This window comes from Dryobates pubescens, chromosome 24 (assembly GCF_014839835.1).
Source record: "Dryobates pubescens isolate bDryPub1 chromosome 24, bDryPub1.pri, whole genome shotgun sequence".
Lineage (NCBI taxonomy): Eukaryota > Metazoa > Chordata > Aves > Piciformes > Picidae > Dryobates > Dryobates pubescens.
The window spans coordinates 13,706,043-13,717,765 of NC_071635.1; the positions used below are offsets into that span (position 1 = coordinate 13,706,043).

At 44.0% G+C, this 11,723-nt stretch overlaps 1 protein-coding gene across 4 annotated transcripts in view; it reads right to left on the minus strand.

The window, feature by feature from the left end:
- INPP4B (inositol polyphosphate-4-phosphatase type II B) overlaps positions 1–8,954 on the minus strand; it is a 319,510-nt gene extending 310,556 nt beyond the window's left edge. For 2 of the 4 annotated variants that reach the window (XM_054172577.1, XM_054172576.1), the window contains exon 1: positions 8,527–8,579. The gene's annotated coding sequence lies outside the window, so the exon portion shown is untranslated. Of the gene's footprint in view, positions 1–8,526 lie in introns of all 4 variants that reach the window. The other 2 variants (XM_054172578.1, XM_054172579.1) reach the window with 2 other exon arrangements.
- Between the last annotated feature and the right edge of the window lie 2,769 nt (positions 8,955–11,723).

The following is an 11,723-nucleotide window of genomic DNA, read 5'->3' on the forward strand; positions in this document are numbered from 1 at the left end:
AAAAGGAGTCATTATTGAGTCATTATCAGAAACTGGGATTTTGCGTACTATTCTTTCCTCAGACACATTCAGCATGTCATGACATCTACTTTAAGCATGCTAATTTACCACCAGCTTGATTACTGATCAATTTTAGCACCAAGTGCTACATATGTTCCAGGTCTACTTTAACACAATCAGTACATTTACATCCCAACACACGGATAGCTCTAATACAGAGCTCCAAAGAAGCAATTCACAGGATCAGGGGTTGGAAGGGACCCCTGGAGATCATTGAGTCCAACCCCCCTGCCAGAGCAGGATCGTAGAATCCAGCACAGGTCACATAGGAATGCATCCAGATAGGTCTTGGAAATCTCCAGAGAAGGCAACTCCAAAACCTTTCTGGGGAGCCTGTTCCAGTGATCTGTGACCTTTACAGTAAAGAAGGTTGAAGGTGTTGAGGTGGAACCTCCTGTGCTGTAGTTTATATCCATTGCCCCTTGTCCTACCACAGGGTGCAACTTTACACAGAGAGAGCGATTGCCCATTGGAATGTGCTGCCCGGGGAGGTGGTGGAGTCACCATCATTGGAGGTGTTCAGGAGGAGACTTGATAGGGTGCTTGGTGCCATGGTTTAGTTGATTAGGTGGGTTGGATTAGTTGATAGGTTGGAGGTGATGATCTTGAAGGTCTCTTCCAACCTGGTCTATTCTATTCTATTCTATTCTATTCTATGCTATTCTATTCTAACTGAGCAGAGCCTGTCCCCTCCCTCTTGACACCCAGCCCTCAGATATTTATAGACATTTATTAGATTCCCTCTCAATCTTCTCTTCTCCAGACTAGAAAGCCCCAGGTCTCTTAGCCTTTCCTCCTAAGGCAGTGCTCCAGTCTCTTAATCATCCCCACAGCCCTCTGTTGGACTCTCTCAAGCAGATCCCTGTCCCTGTTGAACTGGGGAGCCTAAAACTGAATGCAATATTCCAGGGTAGTTCTCACTAGGGCAGAGTAGAGGGAGAGGAGAACCTCCCTCAATCTGCTGGACACACTCTTCTTAAGGCACCCCAGGATATCATATTGTGGCCAGGCTTTTCATTTTTGTCAAAGAATGAAAAGCTTTCCCTTGCAAATACATAAAGCAGTTGTAACTACGCACACAACCTTTACAGGCTGGGTTCTCTAATCCCTCCTGCTTTTCATGCTTTAATAGGGAAATCTATCTCTAGGCTATCACATCTTGATGTCACAGAATCTGACTTAAAGGTTTCTTGTAAATGTTATTTTCTCCACCTTGATCAGACACTGCTAAAAGGCAAACTCTGAAAGCACTCCAAGGTATATTAACAAAGGATGTACTTGGCTCACAGACAACTACCCTAACTCCCATTCTCACTGAAGCCCCCTTGCAACACTTGAATAACAAAGATGAATTTGGCCTTCTTAAGGCACGTACTTTGTATTGGTTTTAAAAAGATGGACATCACAGCAACTGGCTTTGCACATAGATCACTTCAGACAGACACTTTCTGCAATGGCTACAAAAATAAAAAATGAACTCTACCAGTACAATTTAGCACCAGTAACTTGCCCTGGAAATTACCTACCATTTATTTTATTTTAAAACCCCCAAATATACATATGAGGATCGTCCTGTGTAACTGATGAATGGCCATTACACAGCTATAAACTATTAAAATGAAGCCTCATCCATCCTTGTTTTATCTGCTGATAGCTTCTGCACTACAGTTTTAAAACAGACGTCTCAAATAACACTGTCAAAAATAACATGTGGTTTCCCTAACCAATAAATAACTACAAAGACAAGCCAGCTAACCAAGATGAAACTGCAGACAGAATTTACAGTCTGCCAGCTGTCTTGCAGCAACTGCCCAAACGCACCCTCTCACTCAAACAAGGCAAATTCAGGACAAATTTAGATAATGAAAAAGAAGTGACCTCCTATTTAACAGGAGCACATGCAGTACAAACAGGCTTATCTACGAGCTGAGCCCTAAGTTTGGCAGCTTCTGCTGGGCTTGCTAAGTATTCCAAGTGTGTTAAGGCTTCTTTGTATTTTACACTGCCATCTAGTGCAGGCTACATCCATACATTCCTAAGCTTCCAACCACAGGCACCCGAGGTACCCAAAAAAAACTTCCACACAAATTACAGTCACCACTTTTATTTACTTGGAAACTATCAATTCCTAGAAGGAAAAGACTACACTAGTTCCCTGAATCAAAACACCAAAACTTAAAGCTATCTGACACCAACAGCAGGAAAGCTGGGGAAAAAATCCTATATAGAACAATTAGGAATAATACATGTTTTTATTTCAGCAGCTAAACATTCATCAGACACGATTCATTGGGGAAAATGTTTAATGTAGATTCACCAAGTGAAAACCTCATTAATGCAGGTGAAGCATCTGTGCTTGCATAGAAGCTACAGAGCAAATTAAATAGCATTTCTCAACAGCAGGTCTAAAATGAGGATGTTTATTTCAATGTTGTGGGGGGGGTTAAACCAGGTGTTTCTTCATCATTTGCATGCTCTAGTTTTATTCCAAGGTTTAACCAGTCAAGAATCACTTGATGAGCCTGATGACACTGATCCTGTGGAACGGGATGTTGTGCAGGACTGCAGGAAAGTTTGCTTTCCCATCAGCTTCCCCTCAGACGCCACGTTGCCATCTTTGTCACTGCCAGCTAACACGGAGGGGCTGTGCCACGCGGCCGTTCCACAGCAGCCACACAAACTGTGTGTCACGACCGACAGCAACACTCAAATTCCAGATATAGTGTAGCTCTAGAGATGCCTTCTGGAAGGAGAAGGGTGGCGGGGTTGGGGGAAGTATATATAGAGAGAGCGCAAACCCACACACTTACTTGGCTAAGGCAAAATGGCAGTTTCCACACACATTCCAACTTCTAGGTTATTAATTTGAAAAATTAAAGATCTCCTCATCAATTGGGAGTGTATTTTTAAAAACTGCAAAAATAGCTGCCTGACGTTACTCTGAACGTCAAAGGCAGCGTCTCCTACTCTGTGTACCAAATCCTGCTCTCATTTACTGCACAAACTGGAATAACCCATGAAACACATTCCTTCCAAAACTGTGTCACTATGGCAGAGAAATTCATTTGACCTGATAAAACTCGGTTCTACCCATACCTGTTTTCTTTAGCCACTACTGCTGTAACAAAGACTGGGCAATGCCAAAGTGTTGATGGGTTCTGCTTAGTGCTCCATGCAGCAGTAAACACACGAGACACCAAAAGTCACGTTTAGTGCCTAGCATTTCATACCCATTTTCATGGGTTTGAGTCATTCTTGTAACAGAAGTATGCACCCAAGGTTCAGTGCATCTTACTAGCATTGCTGTAATATGCTTATAGTTTACAAATAAGCAATACCAAAAACTGAAAAGCTGTCCAAACCCAATAAAAGCTTATTTCCCACAAGACCTTCTCCCTCTTTATTGGCCTTTGTACATCCACCTCTTACTATTACAATAAAAACTAGACTCTTTTTAGTGCCTCATATTAAGACATTTCACTCTAGTTGCCAAATTAGTGGTTTTACAGCAAGCATCTAAGATTAGTTCATATTGAGATCTAAATTAGAGAGCAGTTGCTCTATCACCCAATGACCCCTCCCCAGAAGAGGAGGATCAGCAAAAAGAGACAAGGTCCATGGGTTCAAATTGAAACAGATTTAATGAAATAGAAAAACTAACTTCAACACAAACATAAAGAATATAAAGTTATACTCAGCCCTGTAAATGTACAAGCAGGCCTCAAGAGCAAAAGGAAGAGAAGGAGGCAGCTCGAAGCTGGAGGCTCTAGCAAAAAGGCTCCCCTCTCCTCAGCAAAATTCCCCCTTTCTACTGAGTGTGATATTTATGGTCTAGAATACACCTCCAGCCAGCTCAGGTCAGCTGTCCTGTCTGACTCAAAGCTGCTAATGGCCTGCAGCCCATGGCTGGACTGAGATTCTGTCCCAGTTAAACCAGGACAGCATTGAGCTCCTATTGATGAGAGTACAACCAACAGAATTAAAGAAATTTACACAAGCAGGAGTTAGTTATGTATATATTTAAGCAAAAATGTTCCCTAGATGAACAGCCCAGACTGACTTTACTGCTGTACTCAAGGTAATTTCTCACTGAGGTCATAGCATAGAGTGAAATTTCATAGAAACAGGATAGACAACAAAACTAAAAGCATCCACCAAAAAATCACAGACAGATTAGATTTTCAATGCCATGCAGAAAGTAGCATGAGCAAAGCAGAAACTCAGGCTGCCAAAGAAATTAACTTGATAAACAGCATCCCATTTAACAACTTTGACACCCTACTATGTCAAGTAAGCACCTTTAGCTTGTCTTGTCCTCCTTGTGTTCATTAAACTAAAAAAAAATATGTATCTAAAGGAACCTATGGGACAAATTCACTGACAAACAGGAAGAAGAGGCTTAGTTTGTCAGGCTGAGGCAAAAAGCCTATTAGCATCCTAATCTATGGAAAGCAACATTAAATCTCCTGTGCAGCTACAGAGTTGAAACTACTGTGAACAGAATTGTCCTGCCCAGTCTCCTCTGGATTTAGAAGGGTGGTAAATTCTATAGAACTTGGATGTAAACCACCTTAGAAACAGAAATAATTCTACACTTCTAAATAGTCCCACTGAAGATACTGACATCAAACAATATAAAAACCATTGCTGAGACATGTATGCAAACTTTGTCACTGTAAGCTTGAAAACCCTACAGAGCAAGTGAACACAGTTTGTTCTATACAGTCCCTCTTAAAAGACAAATTAGTAACTGTACCACATGCAGCATAGGATGCCCAACTCACTTTTCAATATGTTAACACAGCATACCTTGCCAAGAAGATGCACAAGACTTGGAAGACAGATGAGGGATCCTATCACCTAACAGCAATTCTCATAGTAGGATGCATTGTAGAAATCTGATTTGCTGTTTGAGATTCTACCCACCTTGAGTTAACTTAGGTAACAGAAGAAGTAAGAAAGAAAAGGGGAAACAACTCTTCCCTGAAATAATCTGCTCCCGAACTCGACAAATTAACTAAATCTACCTTTGGAGATTATGGGGGAGGTAAACTAAAGTATCCTCCATCATTAATGTATAGGGGGTTTGCTTCATAACATTCAATGAGCAGTTCAATTCAGTTAACATAGCCTTCCAAACAGCAGGAAACTGAAATTCACAAATCTCAACTTCTTTTTAGAATTGCCAGCATGGGATTTGTATCAAGAGGACAAGTCTTTGTAATTAAAATCCTCTATCACTGTGAAGACATCTCTGAGCTGAAGTCCAGCACTGCATTAAAACCTTGCACAATCCAGCCAGCCTTTCAAGGTCTGTCTCAAGTTCTCTTCAGCAAATAACTATCCACAACAGGAGAGTGTGATAAGCTATCTGGCCAGATCTTTATCTAGTGGGTTTAAGAAAGAATTAGACATTCCTTTGAAAAATGGTAAGATTCTCAAGGGCTGCAAGAACCATATCAACTGTGACTCCTCCTAAAGCATGAAACGAAGAATCTGGTATTAACTGCAGCAAGACTGCCAGATTTGTAGGCAAAATCTGCAAGTGTCTTTTAAAGCCAGGGTAAGTAGTAGGAAAGACTAAAGGCTTGATGAGGCCAGGACTGGCAACTCTCAATAACATTTCAGTCCTCCATCCACCCTGCATTTTGACATCTGAAATTAGACTTTTCATGTTAAAAAATAAAAAAGGGAAATTATTTTGTTGAATTTGATTTATATCACCCCAGGCTACTTGGGGAGAACAAATCCTTCCTCAGAAGTATGATGAGTAACAATCGCCATTCATCAATGGTAACGATAAAATATTAATGCAGCTCAAAAGATTTAACAAGCCAAACAAAAGTAGCCCTGCTGAACAATTTTCATCAGTCAGAGCATTTGGCATATATGAAAAAATATTAAAATATAAATTAGGGAGAGAGACATAGCTAACTGCCCAAGTGTTTAAGAATGCTAGCTCAAGTTGTCATGAATTGTGAAGAAATGTTAGTGTTGGGAGTAATTGTCTGCCTTTCAGTTTGTCTCTCCCAGCAAACTATCTTGCTCTCTCCTGTAAATCCATGACATAAATCCAAAAAGTATTGAGTTCATATTTCTCTGCAGAAGTCATATGCTAAAAATATATATCCATAACATGCTAAATAATTCAGCAGACATATCAATCCCACTACTTTTCCTCAAAATTCAGAGTGAATTTAGGCCTAGGCCTATTTGAACAATTACTTCACCTGCACAGCCTCCACACTTCCCCAGTCTTTACTCCCAGCTAGCAATGCTGTCCTCCTCAGGCTAACTTCAATGCTTCAGGCAGATCTACTTCTGGGGTTTTTGGCTGGTGTTTTGGTTTGTATTTTCTGGGGAAAAGTCTACTTACAGTACGGCAGACTTCCATGTACTAAGCGGAGTATTAATCATGCATGCATTTTGATTCACTAAAGGCTCACCTAATGTTGTGAAATCATCAGGTCAGACCAGAAGATAAGGAGAGAGTCATAAAGAAGGATCTGTAGGAGATAGCTGGATACACCTGATCAAACTTATGTACCTTAGCCTGAGGAAAACAGAATTCTGTGATCAAAAACAACTAAGGCAGACTCACAGATAAGCCTCTCCAGGGAAACAAACAAACAAGCAAACAAACAGATTCAAAGAGCAGTATCTTGCAAGGTATGAAGAACCCACTGAGAAATGAAGCTTTAGGTGGTCTAAGAGAGCTGGGAAAAGAACTACTTTATTTAAATAAATAAATACTTTTAAAAAAAATTACAATCTTATCTTGACCATTGTAGAAAATAGTCAGAAAGCAGAGGGGAAAAAAGCAAAAACAGGGATCTGAAGTAGTAACACTGCCTCATGCTCCCACTAATGTTATCAGGGCTGTAAAAGTCTCAAAGGACTAATTTCTGCTTATATTAATTTTGTGACTTGTATCTTAATTTCAGAGGAATTATCAGAATGTGTGAAGTAAACAGCATTCAGTCCTGCATGGATAGTTACAGTAATGAGGACTTACATGCACAAACCAAATCCAATATACAGGTTCAAAGGACCAAATCTCTAAGATATCACAGGGCTTTCAAGGTAGTTCAAGATTTACTCAAGGCAAATAAAAATAATATTGAAAATAAAAACTAAAAAAAATATAAATAGAACACTGGAACACTGCTCTTTGAAGTATTTACAAGCATGATAGCAGTCTTTATCTGAATATAGGAACTTCTGTTAGTAACCATTTGTTGACATAAACTCTTGCTTTGATACAGACCAAGAAACAGACATTTCCCCCTATCAATCTTGCCATGTAGACATCCTTCAAATATAAAGGATGCCTGTAAACCAGTGAAGACTGAAAATCAGTCTTGTTTTCAAGATTAAAAGCCAGATTTAAATGGCATTTCTATGGCCTGATTTTAGTAGATCTATTTTAACACATCATTAAAGGGTAAATAAACAAGTAAATTTCATCTGGCAAGGAAAAGAAATGAAAACATAATTATGCAGCAGATGAAAACACAGCTCCCGAAGACTTCATCCTAACGTTTTTATTTCAGACAAGGCACCGGGTTAGCTCTGGGGACCAGACAAGAAACAGAAGCTAACATCCATGCTTCAAAAGCTGTCATTTGGGGGAAAGGAAAAGAGAGCTCCACTTGATCACAGTCCAGAAATTAAATATCAACACACACACTCCATCCTCCCCCTCCCGGCTGCTACAATTTCAAGTTACAACTTTGCTCAACTTATTTCTATTTAATACCTTTCTTATAACGTCCATCACCCCTCAGCAGACGCTGTTATTTGCACGATGGGGAGGGGGGATTACTCTTCCAAATTAACCCCTTAGGGGGACCTTCGGAGCCTGCTACCCGCCTCATCTGTCAAGTGAGGCGCAACTTTTCAACACGACAGAAAACGGCTACAAATAAGGTCTTCAAACCCCCTCCTCCTTTCCTAAGGCCCCTTCAGAGGAGCCACGGCTGCAGCGGCGCGGGGCACAGCCCAGCGATGAGGCTCCCGGGCAGGCAACGCCGCCGGCGCGGAGAGCGGAGGGAACGGGAGAACCGCTCTGGGGGTCTCAGCTGGAGGATGCCCCGGCAGCCTGGGTCTCTGCGCGCCCCGGGCCGGGTCACAGCCCCCGTGTCACAGCCCCCGGGTCACAGCCTCCAGCGCGCAGCCCCCAGTGCAGCCCCGGCCGGAGCGCAGCCTGCCGGAACCGATCACCGAGCTGCGGTGGCCCTCGACGAGAGCGCCTTCACCTCCTGCCAGAGCTGTGCACGCCCTGCGGGCTGTAACCTTAAGAAACTTGATAGGGAATAAAAGGGAGGGACTTTGGCAGAGCCGATTCCCAGCTTTTAATCTCTCCTGACGCGCCGGAGCCAGCGGGGAAACAAGGAAACAAACCCCTCGCCCGCAGAACGCACCCCGGCTGCCCGCCAGCCCCTGCCCGCCCCGAGCGGCTGTTACCTGGCTGGCGGCTGGGCGGGCGACCGCCCGGCAGCGCGACCAGCGCGGCACTTTTCTCCGGTGTGTGTGCGTGTGTCGCTCGGTGTCTGGCGAGGCTGCTATTTATAGTCCCGAGCTTCCAACAACACGACGGCGAAAGGAAATGAAGGGCTGAGCGCCCCGGCAGCCGCGCCGAGCAGCCAGAGCCCAGCCCGCTCGCCCCAGTGAGGGCGAGTTGCGGCTGGCGCTGTCCCCGGGCACAGCAGCTCCTGTCCCCCCCGGCGCCGCCCTCGGACGAGTCTCCTCCCAATGTCACCGCAGCCCGATGGTGGCCCCGCAGGTAGCGCCCCTGAGCCCGCGGCGATGAGGGGGAGCGACGAGCTGCCTCTCCCCGCCTCTCTAGCAGCCCTGCGGCCGGCAGGCAGCGCAGCACGGCTCGGCTCAGGCGCGCAGAGGTGACCCGCTACTGCTGCTGCTGGAGGAGGCGAGACCGACACTGGGGTGTGGGAGGGAGAAGCCGCCGCTTGCCGTTCACCTCCTGCCGCCCAGAGGGAGCCCGGTCTCCGCGGCCGCCTCTGCCGAACGCCGGGGGTTGAGAGGCGATGGCAGGATCTTGCCCGACCCGAGGGGACGGTCGGAAGAAGCTAAAGGGTCTCACCCGGGAAGGCAGTTATGGGCTCAGGCTAACGCTGGTGGCCGGCGTCTCCTGCGCCGGGCTGGAAAGCCCTGGGCACGGCCACTTCGGAGAACGTGGCTGGGGGGGAAACATTAGTCACTGTGCCCTGCCAGAGATGGAAGCGAGCGAACAGCTTCTCAGAGCCGCCGGGCGGGCTTCCTTTGGGCTTCAAAAGTTTGGGAGGACGGGCGATGAAGGAAGACCCTTCCTGTCAGCGAGAGGGTGGGAGGGCTTCACCTAGTGCCCAGCTCCAGAAAGTGCTCGTGGCCTCCATAAAGCCGGCCTTCGGTGCGCGGGGAGACGGAGCCCCCTCCTGCCACTCGCCTGGCAGCTCCACTGGGCCACACCGCAGGCACTGGCTGGAGCCCAGGTACAGGCTGCATCGAGGCAAGGCCGACGGAGGCACTTTTTGGTACATCGCCTGTTGTAAATAATTACTTTGCATGAAAGTTCTGCCGGGCATTGTGTAGTCAATGTGAAATCCTCAGAAAAGGCACCTGGGGAGGCCTTAATGGCAGAGCTGACCCCTTCAGCTCAGCTAGTAAATGCTGCATCTTCTGGGACATCGTCTGAAAATTGGTTTCGTGTGTAAAGCAGCAGAGGAATTAAGAAAAGTAATTTCTAAAGCATCTTACTCACTTTACGATAGTCTTCATATAATCCAGGGGTTTTTAATTTCTCTTGGGGTTAGATAAATCCGGGGGTTTCAAACTTCAGTTGATCCTTTTGAGACTCCTTGTGTTACAGTAGGACACCATCTGGGATTTCAGCTGCGTAAGCAACTCCTACAGCATCATACACAAAACTGCTGAAGTTGATAGAGATTAGATAGCTGATATCAACTACAGTGACACACAGCCTACTCAATAGCATTCGTTACGAGGCCGGATTTTAGGGTTTCCTATGTTGTAATAGCTGCATTCATTTCCAAGGTGCCAGGACAAAGCGTGACAGCGTTCTGTGCAAATCAAGACTGTGAGCTTCAAGAGCTTGAAGTCAAAACAAAGTTGTACAGACAGACGAAGTTGGGAGCAAAGGGGAGCTAAACAAATACATGCGTTCTGCTACAGAAGAATTGAAAGCAAAACCCTGAGGAGGCACAAGTGAGAGAGGCTTGGCCTTGTCCAAACACTTAAATGTAAAAAATGCACAAAAACCTAACTTGATGGAAGTTCCCATTTATGTAAAACTACTCATGCATAAACGTTTGCAGAATCAAGCTTATATTGTACAAACCATTGTAATAAAGTGAAACTGCCTTTTAAATTCAGAGATTAGTCTCTTGAGTACCTCACATGAACAGTATGTTGCTTCTTGCAACAGGAATTTCTTCATAATCTTCATTCTTGTTCAATTTTTAATGTTCCATAGTCCAACACAGGCACAAGAATCTATACCAGCAGGCTCCGTGCTGCCAGTAGAAATCCAGCTTGTGAACAGAGAACTTGCCAAACTTCACTGGCGTAATTCAGCATGAGGTGCTTATGTCTCTCTGCTCCCTTAAAAGCTGATAACTACTGAGGTTTGGTCTGTGGTTACTCTTCAAATGAAAGCAATTCCAAGCTCTTTGATGTGTTCAGAGCTAAGGACAAAGTCTGTAAAACTGATGTCCTGTTAGATTTGGAAGGAAATGTTATGAGTCCCTGCTTGCTTATTTCAGTAAGGAAAGCTTAAGCACAAATAGCCCTGAACATAGAGGGAGCAGTTATTAGAAGTATGGCCTTGAAGTACACTTTTCTTGGGCAAGGCTTTGTTGTACAGCTCATCACTGCAGACCACAGGAAGTGAAAGGGCTGATTTTTAAATAGCTTACATTAAATGTGCAAGATATTACTGAAGGGTTTCTGTTCAGAAACCTACTGTATGCCCTTATTGGAGAAAAAAAAAGATAAGATAATCAGTTTTGAGTTTTGTCCCCCTGAAATATTTTTAAATGGATATACAATCTAAAGCCCTCTTTCATCATACAGTCAAAATTTTCAGAGCTTGAAATTACACTTAGGCATAAAAAATGTCACCTGATCTTCAAAAGTACTGAGCTCAAAATTATTTCAAATGTGTTTCAATGCTCCCTACCTCTGAAATCACATTTCCTTAAGTGCCTAGATGTGGATTTAGGGTGTCTAACTACATCCGCTCAGGCTTGAAAATCTTAACCTGTGCTTCATAATAAATGTACCAGAAAGCTTTAGACAAGCTATAAAAGCTTGCTCTCAAAAAAAGAGAAGTGCATACTTGAGCCATTAGAAAGCAAGACACCCACCTGTCAGCGTACTTGGCTGTATAATTCAACTCATTCTCATACATGAAAAGCAGCATATGAAGCCCAACTTTAGTAGCAGGGGATAAAAATAATAACATGAAACACCTACCAGTGCAGGTTTTTTCCTATTAGCTACCTACTGGTATTTCCCAGCTTTTTCCAAATCAGTGGGCTTCTTTCTTTAAAATCTCCCTTTCTACTATCTAGTCCCCCTTTCTATGTAGAGATTAAGTATGTCCAAGCTTCCTGGTCTGATACTACTCTGTTTGTTGAGTCAAC